General features: G+C 43.9%; 1 protein-coding gene across 2 annotated transcripts in view; it reads right to left on the minus strand.

Annotated features, from left to right (window-relative positions):
• The window catches only part of BTBD1 (BTB domain containing 1), a 171763-nt gene that overhangs the window by 101766 nt on the left and 57178 nt on the right, over positions 1-12819 (minus strand). The gene's annotated exons all lie outside the window — the stretch shown is intronic.

Here is a 12819-nt window from a genome sequence, read left to right on the forward strand (position 1 = left end):
TTGAGAAGAGCACAGTGAGATTCGACCTCCAATTTTCTGGAACTGACACAAGTCATTGTCTTTTAGGATTGGAACCTCTGTATGAGGATTTTCCTCTGTAATTCTTGGAAGACTGCTGCCGAGAGGACTGTTGCTGATTGTAGGTATACCGATTGGAACCCTGGTTGTATGGTCGGTATGGATTGCTTCCTCTCCGAAAATTAGAGGAGGTGCCGCGTCCGCGTGCACCCCGAAATGGCTGCTTTCCAAATTGCAATGCACCTAGAGAGCGAGCAGTCTCTGTATCTTTTTTGATCGATTGGAGAGCTTCATCCACATGATCTCCGAATAAAGATTCTCCGTCGTATGCCATATCCAATATTTTTGCCTGCACTTCCTGGCGAAAAGATGTTGAGCGTAACCAACCTTGCCTGCGCAATACCGTCGCTCCAGCGAGTTGACGGAAACCTGTACAAGCGATGTCCACTGCACAGTCGATTATTTCTGCAGATGTACTCTCTCCCTCTTGAAGAAGCTTCACAGCTTCAATCCTAGATGCCTCAGGTAACATGTCAACCAAAGCCGCTATATCCGCCCATATTTGACGGTTGTAACGACCTAAAATGGCTAAGGCATTAGCCGCTCTTACAGTGGTGGAAGCCATTGATGAAAATTTTCGCCCTATGGCATCCAAGCGACGTCCATCACAATCAGGTGGTGCAGTGATTGTAGATGCAGGGTTTCTAGCCCGACGTTGCGCTGCCTGTGTAATTACAGAATCTGGTTTTGACTGACCAGTGAGGCATGCTGGAGCTCCTACTGGCGATTTATACTTTTTCTCCAACCTAGGTACCTGTGCCGGAAGGCTATTTGGTGTCTTCATTATCTTTTTGCCTTCATCCCAAATGAACTCGATAATAGGGATTGTATGTGTCTGTTTGAAAGGTTGATTTTTAAAATCATACAGAAAACAATCCTCTTCTTTATGTTCCGTTGTTAATTTGAACCGTTGGGCCGCTCTATCCATCAACTGGTGAAAACTTGCAATGTCGACCTGTGGTGAGTCTCCAGGTACTACAGGAGAGGGAGATGGTGTTTGGGCATGGTAGTCATCCCACTCCGCCATATCATCATCATCATCACCACCATCGCCACCATCATCCAGGATCTCACCATCTTCCTTGTCTTGAGGAACTTCCTCATCACTGTCATGATGAATTAATGTCCGAGCCGATGATTGTCTCAGCGGAACTGAAGGTGTTATAACTGGCACTGGCTCCGACACAGGTGTTGGCACCACTGGAACAGCAGGAACTACAGACTTGTGGTGATAAAGGAAAACGCCGATTATAATCATCCAACATGAGTTGGAGATTTGTAATAAGCGACAATGGTAACGTCGCTGTTTATCCTTCCGTAGGAATTTCGTCCTGATAAAAGCGTTCCTCGTCCTCACTACTTTCATCCTGGCATTTTATTATTAAATCCGATGGACTGTGTGCTGTACCGAACGATTCAGGTAAACCTTCTCCTGACTCTTGATCTGAATCAGTTGCGAACAAAGGTGAAGGAAGTTGGGAATCATCTAAAGGTATGACCTCACCTAACATATTCTGTTGACCACTTGGAGGCAATGGCAACAAAGGTACAGCGGCAAAGGACGAAGTAGTCGCTGAAGACGCGGAAGAAATTTTTGTATTCATTGACCTCTGCGCAGAAGTTGTCCTCTTAATCTTTATTTTCACCGACGAGATTGCCGTCGACGGGGTCGAAAGCACAGAGGCCTCTGTCGACATCTTCGTAGACGGAACCGTCGACGGAACCAATGTCGACGGAACCAACGTCGACCGAACCGTCGTCGACGGAACCGTCGTCGTCGACGGGAACGACGACGAGGTCTTCTTTTTCTTCGTAGACGGAGCACTCGTCGACGCATCAATCGACGACGTAAGCGTCGACGAGACAGATTTTGCAGTCTTCGACGACGACGATGGTAGCGTCGACGAGATCTTTTCCTTCTTCGTCGACGACGATGCAATAGGCAACACTGACGACACAGTCTTTATAGTACTGATAATCATCGTCGACGACGATAACGTCGACGGGACCGCCGTCGACGACTTTGATGCAGACGTCGTCGTCAGAGTCACCGTCGACGAGCAGGAAACGGCGTATTTCGTCGTTGGAAGTCTCGTCGACGATGAAGCCAATTTTTTGCCAGAAAATTGGGAAGTCGATGCCTCAGCAGCCTGAGAACTATGTCTCGTGGGCGATATCGCAGTAGCCATGGAAGAGGACATGGCAGATGTCATAGACAGAGACATTTTCTTCTTCTTAAGGAAAGGAGAAGGAAGATCTTGTACACTACTGCATTCTTGATGTTAATCACCTACTTATATCTCTGTTTTATATGATTACATATATATATCTATATCTATATCTATATCTATATATATATATATTCACTGAAAAAACCATAGGTTTCACACACGTTATAGTTAGGAATTAGCATTTAAAAAACCTTGCAAATTCACTGAAAAAACCATAGGTTTCACACATGTTATAGTTAGCGGAAATTTTACTGATAAAAAACCAATGAAATTCCCCCGTTATAGTTAGTGCAGGCAACTATAACTCACGCGACCGCAATCCTCTGCTGATGCTAGTACTGTATTTAGACACTTATTTGCCCATGTCTTCTTCCATACATTTTTAGCTATACATATATTACAAATATTTTTTTTTCATAAAGACACATATGTCATCAGCAGAAGATTGCGGTCGCGTGAGTTATAGTTGCCTGCACTAACTATAACGGGGGAATTTCATTGGTTTTTTATCAGTAAAATTTCCGCTAACTATAACATGTGTGAAACCTATGGTTTTTTCAGTGAATTTGCAAGGTTTTTTAAATGCTAATTCCTAACTATAACGTGTGTGAAACCTATGGTTTTGTCAGTGAATTTGTACGGTTTTTTAAATGCTAAGTTACTTTACGCCATTCGTGGCGTGCGCGCCCACTTAACGCAGTTCGTTCTGTGCGCGCACGGTGCGCTTCGCACACCGTGCGCGCACAGTGAGCACGCGGTGCGCTTCGCGCACCGCGCACCCACTTTACGCAGTTAGTGCCGTGCACGCACGGTGGGCACGCGGTGCGCTACGCGCACTGCGTGCCCACGTTACGCTAGATGGGCCATGTACGCACGATGCGCTTCGCGCACCGTGCGCACATGGAGGACATATGATGCACTTCGTTTTGAAAGGTAATATTTTAATTTTTAGTATATTTTATAAGCCATGCACAAATGGTGCCCTTCGGGCACCATTTGCACACCGGGTGGAGAGAGTGTGGATAATTTTTTTTTTTATTATTTTTTTTTAAAATATTTTAGTTTATCTCATCGCTAATAAGCCATGCACAATTGGTGCCCTGCGGGCACCAATTGCACACGGGGTGGAGAGAGTGTGGATAATTGTTTTTTTTTTTTTAATTTTTACCGTACGCGTACGGTAAGCGTAATCGGCGAAATTACCGAAAAAATAAAAATTCAGTTTTTGGCCTTGGGGGATCTTTGGGGACTCCCTCAACATGGCTATGTGTGTGGGAGCTGTCTAAACAGCCCCTTTACATGTTTTTGGTCTTTATATTTTAGAAATCACTCTCAGTGCGAGAGAGAAAATGGCGGCCGCCGCTTCCTGGTTTCGGCCGATTCGAATGTTTACTAAGATCTCAGAGCCAATCAGAATCGCGCTCGCGCACGCCACCGTACGCGTACGGTAAGCGTACCGTAAGCGCACTGTAAGCTGGCTCAGATATATATATTGATTTAAAGGCTATTTTCTCAGAACCTACTGAACAGATTTACACCAAACCTACAAAAGGCACTTCCTTGACCTGAGGACTACCTCTCTGCCAAATTTCTAGTAATTCTGTTCAGCCGTTCGGGCTGTAGCCCTGTCTAAAGGTCCTATGGAAAAATGCATGGGAAAAACGCGTTTTGGGACCCCCCTTTTATCTCAGCCCCCGCTTGACGAATCCCCCCGAGACTTTCAGGGTAGGAGCGGAGCGTAGCGCCCCACCTATTTTGAAAAATTTGCGAGGATTCGTCGACCGGCGCCAAAGTTATTCAAAATAGAATGTTGCGGATTTCCTATGGAAACGTGGTCCTAACTATAACTACCTACTGGCGACCGCCAGTAGGTAATATATATATATATTGCTATATTATTTACCGTGGGACTCCCACTCCGACGACGGGGAATATTCAAGCATGTGAATCTATGAAAGACACCCCAATACTGGAGAACTTCTGCTGACACTGAGGTCCTTGCATGCTGCGAAATCACCAAGGAGGATCTGACATCTCGTGAGGGGTGTTCAGTTCCTGACCAAGACGGGGTCCTTCACTCTATCCCATCAGGTAATGGGGTTGAATAGTCCCTTGGGGGGATTCTTGGCTCTACACACACGCACACCCTAGGTACACTTAGAGTAGGATTTGCTTCTTAGGAGTACGCTCGATTACTGCCTTGTTTTATATGCCAGTATATATACATCGTTTTGGCACCATGGTAGAATTATAGCTACTATTTATGCATTTGTGTGCTTGTAATCACGTGTATCTGCTTTTGTCTATTATTCATTGCAGCGCACGCATTTTATGTAAGAATTATGTTGCTTCAGTACATTTATTGAAAACGTCCCACTGTGTATTCTCTGTATATTGCTCTGAGAAGAAGAGAGCACGAGTGACTGAGCGCAAAGTTCTGTACTGTTTCCACGATCCCGGAGGGGACAGGGTTGTCACGTTCAGTGGTTGCCACAAACCATTTGCTCCCTGATAGGTTAGGGGGGCTTACAGTGGCGCTGTGAGCTAGCTGGTCTATAGGCCAAGGTATGCTGAGGGGGTGTCCATAATCAGTCTTGGCACAGGCCCCTAGTTTATGTTGTCCAAACAATGTGCAGATCATCCTATTAGTAGGAACTAAACAACACTAGAGCCGTACTGTCTAACTCTTCTGGGAAATCTATCTCAGACAGCCTTGTAGTTTCATCTTCAAGACATTTACATTGAACCACTCGGATCCATTCTTGAAGACAGCAGCATCAACAGCCAGCAATATGCAAATGATGCTTAAGTCTATCTAAAAACAAAACAAACTGTTAACCAACAACATATAGACTCAAATCCTGCCTCAAACTCATCCAACAATGGATGTCAACTGACTTTCTGAAGCCAAAAAGATACAAAAACTGAATTTTTCCTGTTTACAAAGAGCAGCAGCAAACGCCAGATTTAAGCTTGGCACTCAAATGTAAACATTCCAGGCTTCACCCCCTCACTCTCAAGCTGACAGACCATGCAAAATCTCTGGGATTCACCCTCAATGCAGTCCCCTCAAACACACCACCAGAAAGACCGAGACAGCTTGAAGAAAGTGAAGCCCTTTATCCTGAAGAAAACAATCACAGAACAAATTGTACAAGCCTTAGTCGTTTCCTATATGGAGGGAGGCAAGGCACTGCTAAGTGGTCTTCCTAATACCACCTTAGAGTCCCTCAAATGTATCCTACAAGCTGCACAGCTTAGCAAGGACGCCAAGAAATTCAACCACTTTGCCTCCACATCAAAACACCTACACCAACCGCCCCCCTTCGAAAACTGATCATATTCTAGATCAACTGCATAACTTATCAAGTCCTCAACAACACAACAACTTACCTGGCAAACAAAATACACACAACTGGTGGGAACAATGCCAGACCACAAGCCTGCCACCATCAGACTGGAGACAAAACATTACAAGAAGAGAAAACCAGAAGGAAAGGATTCTTCATTCATGCTCTTGACCTGGACCAGCATCCCTATTGACATTAGATTAGCACTGACTCTTCTACGATTCAGAAAAAAAACTCATGAGCCCCATACCAGATAGTTTACCATTGACCTTCAATTCAATGATTTAATCTTCCCAGATGACATGCCTCCTGTTCAGTGATCTTTGCTCTCAAGCTGATATGCCACAGGTGAATTTATTTGAGCTCTTCCTTGAGGTTGTGTCACTTAACGTTTGGCTCATCTCCCAAAAACATCTTTTACTGCTACCAAGTGTAGGAAGCTGGCTCTTTATATGATATGTCAAAATGAGATATATTGTGCAAAGAGTACCCTTGTGAGTGGACAGGGGCTTGCTCTAGCAAACCCAAGGTGCTTTTCTAGGGGGTTGTGTGGTTGAGCAGGCTTATCAGAGGGCAGTGTAACACATCTGCAAATACACACAATAGTCAATACATTATGCACATGACTCCATAAGGAGATCCCCACCAATTTATAAAATTAACATGTATCTTTAGATATATTTAGGCATCAGAACCAGTTCGATAAGTAACTTTTTCAATAGAAAAAAAGGCGACATGGTGCAATTTTCAGAAGCTGCAAGGTTATCCTATAGGAGGAAGAACAAGTATGGCATTCAGATACAGCACAGCAACTTACGGGACCAATCTCCAGGAGTTAAGATGAGTGGTGGGCAAGGTCCAAGGCAGCACCAGCAAAACACCACCAGCCGCACTAGTGTGGCTGGGTGCAGGGTTGCAAAACAGCCTTGGGTCCCAATGTTAGTCTATGGGGATCCCTCTTCATGTAAAGAGGCTAAATAAATGGAAAAGGAAGACTCAGACCTCACGATGCTCAGGGACGTAGGGACACCTTCGGTCCTCTTCTCCACAGACCAGGGGCGAAGGGTGCGGAGTCTTTAGGCATTAGGTTTTTCGTACCGGGAGCAGTCACTGTAGATGGGACCTGCGCGCAGAGGCTGCTGCCAACGTCGTGGAGTCCACAAGAGGCAAAACCACAGTGGACTCCATCTCTGAAGGGCTGGAGGACCATGCTAGCACCGTTGGCGCACTTCAACTCGGTCTTAGAGCGATGGGTGCAGTGGTGTCCTTAGCTGTCAGGTTTCCGACGTCTTAAAGTCCTCCCAGGTCTCTTTGGGTGCCCTGCAGGACGAAGGTCTGCTGCTTCACGGGAGGTCTTCCGGGTTTTGGGACTAAGCAGCCACAGCACAAGTTGTCTTTTGGCGCAACTATCTGAGTCAGCAGGCAGGCCGGAAGGGCTGGCGCCAAGTCGGTTGCTGGTCTACTGTTCTTGCTTTTTGTGACACTTCACGTCTATCTTCTTCTTTCAGGCCGGCAGGATCTGATTTTCTGGTGCCTGGGGCTTCCCTAAATATGAATTTAGGGGAGCGTAGGGCAGTAGCCAATCGGCCACCTACCCCTGGGGGTCGCTACACACCCTTTATGACCACTTCCTGTGGGAAGTGGGCATAACCCTGTCCTAGAGTTCCTACGAAAAGTCATGTCCACTTCAGATTAAGCCTACCTGACTTGCGAATTTTCCTACCTGTCCAGGTGCCCAAGGGATTAGGACAGAGGGGGTGGGGTGACTGGGTTCCTCTCCTGTGACAGGAGCCAGATTCGCATTTCAAAGGCGGTGACTTCTTTGAAGCCTCCCTGATTTTGAATGGTAATCAGCAGGTCTGCCTGTAGCAGGGAGTGTGAACACCCTCTTCCCGGGCAGGCTTTGTTTCTGTCCTCCTGAGAGCGAAGGCCCTCACTCTGGGAGATCACAAATTTGTCTCAGGTGGCAGACTGGCAGAGACCAGTCAGCCAAAGCACCAGAGGCTGTTTGGTTTTCAGGGACACTTCTAAAGTGCCCTCTGTGTGCATGCATTTACAAATTCACTACTGCAATAAGGGTGGGTTTGTGAATACGAGATCTTTGATACCACACATCCATATTTTCAGCGAACCCATCATGTAGCTGGGGAATTGGTTTTTACCAGATTCTAGCACGTTTTAAAATGGCCCCCTTGACCAATTGTACTGGCAGCAATGGAACTGACCAGAACAGGGACATGTCTGTTCATGCAGATATGACCACACATGTAATATAAGGCACCATGCCTTAGGGCTGTAAGGCCTGCTGTAGCGGTAGATTACGAGTATTACATGCATGTGTTTAAGGGACATGACACACAGGGATGTGTGTCATGTTGTGTTTTCACTGTTTGCTGCTCCAAAACACGCAGCCTGCAATGGCAGTCTTGCATGAGTTTGGTGAGGGGGTTTCAAAGTTGCATTAAATACAAAATAAAAAGTGTGTGTGTGTGGGGAGAGAGGAAACTACTGCAACAAAACCCTGTATACGACACCAAGCAAAGCAGTTATGCTAGCAACTTCATGGCTGTTGTCAATGAGCCACAGGTCTTTCCTGACAGGAACTCTAACGTATTGCTCCATCTTGCAATTTTTTGTCTTGATGTAACTGTGGCAGAGAATTTCTTTTTTTCAGTCACTGCAGCCACAGTATTGAAGTCAAATGGTGGCTCCTTCCTCAAGAACACAAGGTCTGCTTCGGGTCTTTTTTTTTTTTTTACCATTGGAGGGTTCCATTTTCATGGTAGTTGCTAGAGTGAGTACTTTTTGAACTGCAAATTTTGAAATACTTGGGGACCATTTTCGTAGCAAATTGGACCCTATGTAGTGAAATATCAATATCACAAATGTGTTGGTTTAAGTGGCTGCAAACCAGTACGCACCCCTAGCTATGACATTATGAAAAGTGGGAACTCTGTCCACAGGAGACACGCTCAACTGAGATAATATACTCTGTTTTGAATAGTACATACAGTGAGCATACTTCTGTCAAGGAGTGTAATATGTGGATGACTGCAGTGGTCTTCTTGATGTTCACACTTGTATAGGAATGTGGTCTCGACACAGCCTTCAATGCAATCTTGATGTATGCAATCTTGGTGTGCACTCTGTAGAGATTCCAGCATCAGTGGTTTCTTGGTGCATCTCTGAGGATTTAAAGTTCCTAAGGTAGAACCTCAACTTCCAAATCTGTGACTGTGGCACAGCAAGAAATCAGTCATAAAAATGTTTTCCTTAATGTTAATAAATATTTATAAACTCTATTGATGTGTCTTCATTTTTAAGTCTCGCCTAGCGACGCAGCGCATGCGCTGCTGGCGAGTTCTATTGTCGTCGTTTTTCTTGCGAAGCGAGGGTGGAAGCTCCACCCACGCTTCTTACTGGCACGCCTGTCAAATCCATGCTTTTTACTGGGAAGGACGCATGTTTGGTTCACTACCTGTCTTCGCTTGGCGTGCCTGCCCTTATTTATGAGCTCAGATCCCCTTGCTTTATAGCCAGTATTGTTTTGGGCCATGTCTTCTGGTTTCTCTTGAGGTCAAGTGTATTATGCTAATGTTGTGACTAGAACCTCATTTTGCTTTGTGAAGAGTAGGTGACCTGGGTTCCGACACACAAATTAAGAGGGTTGCCACCACAAAAAACTTTTCTTAATGTACAAATTCTTTCAGACATAAAAGGGCTTTTGCGATTCTTATGGAATCGCAGATAGGTGGGGGAGTTGAAACGGACATTCCCTCCTATTTACAAGTTAGAAAATAATGTATTCATTGATGAGATGCCAACCCTCAAGTTGGTGTGGTAACTGGTTTAACAAGCATTTGCAATGCAATAGGTCTCACATTTACGCAAGTTTAAGCTATTGGCACTGTAAAGGACAATGTCTTATTTATGTTTTAAAAATCCCAAACATAAATAAAAGGAATTGTCATTTACAATGCCAACAGCTCAAACTCACAAAATGCGAGACCTATTGCATTGCAAATGCTTGTTAATGTTTTTGATGGCAAGTGTCTAGACATCAGGTAGGTCCACTATACCAGCTGTGGCCTTGACAGATGGCATGTTACTGCCGTACCATATCTTGACATCAAGCCCCTTGAAGTCAAGGGTCAGGAACAGCGATGTTTGTCAATACTCACGTCCTGCAAGACAGGCAAGTTTCAAAGGCATGCTACAAACTGAGATTTCTGGTTAAAATTGCTGGGAAGTGCTCCTGTCTATAAAAGGAGTGGAATAAAAACATAAAAGTCACAGAAAAAGATATGCTGCAAATGGCCATAGTGAATCATTGCAGGTCTCCACACTCATTAACTAGGGAAGAGTTTAGAAAGGCTTATTTTGGGGGAAATTGGTATAGTAAAGAGGTATCAGATGATGCAAGGAGGAGTACTCTTCTATCCCTCCACTGTCCTTTTCAATCAAAATAACAGACTAACATGTGCAATTCTCAAATTTCATATTTCACTATAGTAATTCAACACTAATTCTTTATGGGTTCCAGAGTAGCGTGCCACTCGCCGAAAAAGCGCTTTAACACCTCATCAGGGGTAACAAGCGCTATATAAATGTCAACCTTTTTCCCTCTTTTATCCCTCCCCTACACTTTTTGATCCAGATAATGGACTAACATATCCACCACTCAAATTACTTTCATATTTCACTATACTAATTCAACACTTATCCATTATGGGTTCCGGAGTAGCGTGCTACTCGCCAAAAAGGGCTTCAACACCCCATCAGAGTTAACAAGCGCTATATATATATGCAACCTTTTTTCCTCTTCTACCGCCCAGCTATCCTTCTCAATCCAAATAACTGACTAATATCCACCACTCAAATTACTTTCATATTTCACTATACTAATTCACCACTAATCCTTTATGGGTTCCAGAGTAGCATACTACTTGCCAAAAAAAGCATTTCAGGGGTAACAAGTGCTATATAAATGCAAACCTTTTATCCCTCTTCTACCCTTCTGCTATCCTTCTGAATCCAAATAACTGACTACTGACTACTTTCATATTTCAATATACTAATTCCACACTAATCCTTTATGGGTTCCGGAGTAGCGGGCTATTCGCTGAAATAGCGCTTCGACGCCTCGTCAGGCGTAGTAAGCGATATATAAATGCAATTACAATACAATACAACACCGGTAATAAATCACATAAATAATGGTATAAATATTGCGTAATATGCACCATACTTTTCATTGACTCGAACTTTACTAGACTAATGCATGTGCTCAGTTTGGTATAAATCTGTTCAGAAGGTTTTGAGTGAGGTGAATTACAAAAAGCTGTTGGGAGGGCTTTGAAGGGTTCATGAGACAGGCTATTTGTATATCTTGCAGACAATCCATGATCAAAACATTAAAAAAACAATTCTACTGGATTAAGCAGCATTTCTTCAGTTGTGTCATGGGGGTTTGCAAACCCAGATTTAGGTCAGCAAACCGGAGCGCTCTGATCAAGTGGTTGCAACAGGAATATTAATGTTGTGGACACCATTATGCAACACCAGGCTTGGCGTCCACATCATGCAAAAAATAATTAAAGCGGGCATCCCAGACCATTTAGTGATAGGGGAGGCAAAAGCACCTCCAAAACTCTTAAAATCACAAATAGCCTTTTTTTTGCAAGGTTCAAGGATCACAAAGCATTTCGCAGACCTCATAAGCTACCTGTGGTCAAATAACTATTTGGTGGGTCCTCGGATTAGAACCACACAACCACAAAGAACCAGGACATTAAAGCTCCAACTTCATGACAAGTCTGGTGAAATTGCATCCAGCAGTTTGTACAGTAGCGGACAGCATTCCTTTGAGAATCAGAATGGAAAATGCTGTTACCGGGTTAATCTTTGGCTGTGCCCTACACACTCTCAGAGCAAGAACTGAGCATGCACTAGTTGGTGTGACAGATTGCTGGGCCTGGAGTCCACTGCACCACTGGCCAATGAACTCTGGGCACAGGGTATTGACTCTGGTCAGTCCCTATGCACAAACCCCAACCCCTACATTTACTGGACTTCATTTTCTATTGTGATTCCAATGCCCTGCCTTCAAAAAGTCCCGGCAATTAGGATCATTCTTTCAGTGGCCACTGGGCCAAAGTTGAAGGTGTTACACTCAAGTCTATGCTTAGCACAACATTCCCCACAACCGTCCTTTAGCTGTGCACAGTACATTTTAATAATCGTCCTGACGTTTGGACGGACAGCATCTATGCTGTTATTGATGGATGGAGTTTTTTGTGTTTAAATCTGATACATTATGGGTGGGGTGACTTGGAAGAGACAGGCAGGTGTTCTAGTTGTACTGCTCAACAGAACTGGTGAATTTCAGTGTAACCATGCTGGCCCTTCAACTGAGGCACTTTTCAGGGAAATTTAATTGTATTTAATGAATAAATAAAATCCAGAAGCAGTCGCCACTGGGTAGTTATAGTTAGGATTGGGTTTCCATAGAAAATGCATTTGTTGTGTTGCTAATAACCTTGTGCTGTTTGACAAAACTCCCCCAAAACTGGTTCTGTTTTGCCTAGTTCGTGCATGGAAAGTTTTGGGGTGATCTGTCAAGCAGGGGGCAAGAAAAAGGGAGTGGGGCGGGACAGTGGTCCTAAAAAGTGTTTTTCCCATTTATTTTTCCATAGAAACTTTAGACACAGCTACAGTCCTAACGTGTTATAGTTACCTTAGGGCACAAGTTATAGCTATGTGAGATACACGAAATGGTCAATTTCAGTGTTTTTTAACATTTAAAACATTACGTTGTCACTGAATTTTTACCTGACTGTAACATTACTTTGGTTTTTTCAGTGAAAAATATATATCAAAGGTCAGGAAGTCAAGAAAGAAGCCACAGACAGAGAACTCCATTTTGGACTCAAACTATTTTCTAAATAAGAACAAATACAGGATCAGAAATGAAAATGTGTAAGGCGGCATGAGGAAATACTCTCATGATTTTACAAGCTGTATGACAAAAATGTAGTGGTGCATGGTTACATATATATAAAAAAAAAAAATCTTATTTGGTTGTTGTTCTAGCCCAGACCTATTTATTGGCTTTGTTTGGGTTACGTTTATAGAAAACAGTTAATTGTGACGCTCTGTCA

The sequence above is a fragment of the Triturus cristatus genome, chromosome 3_1 (assembly GCF_964204655.1).
Source record: "Triturus cristatus chromosome 3_1, aTriCri1.1, whole genome shotgun sequence".
NCBI classification, from domain to species: domain Eukaryota; kingdom Metazoa; phylum Chordata; class Amphibia; order Caudata; family Salamandridae; genus Triturus; species Triturus cristatus.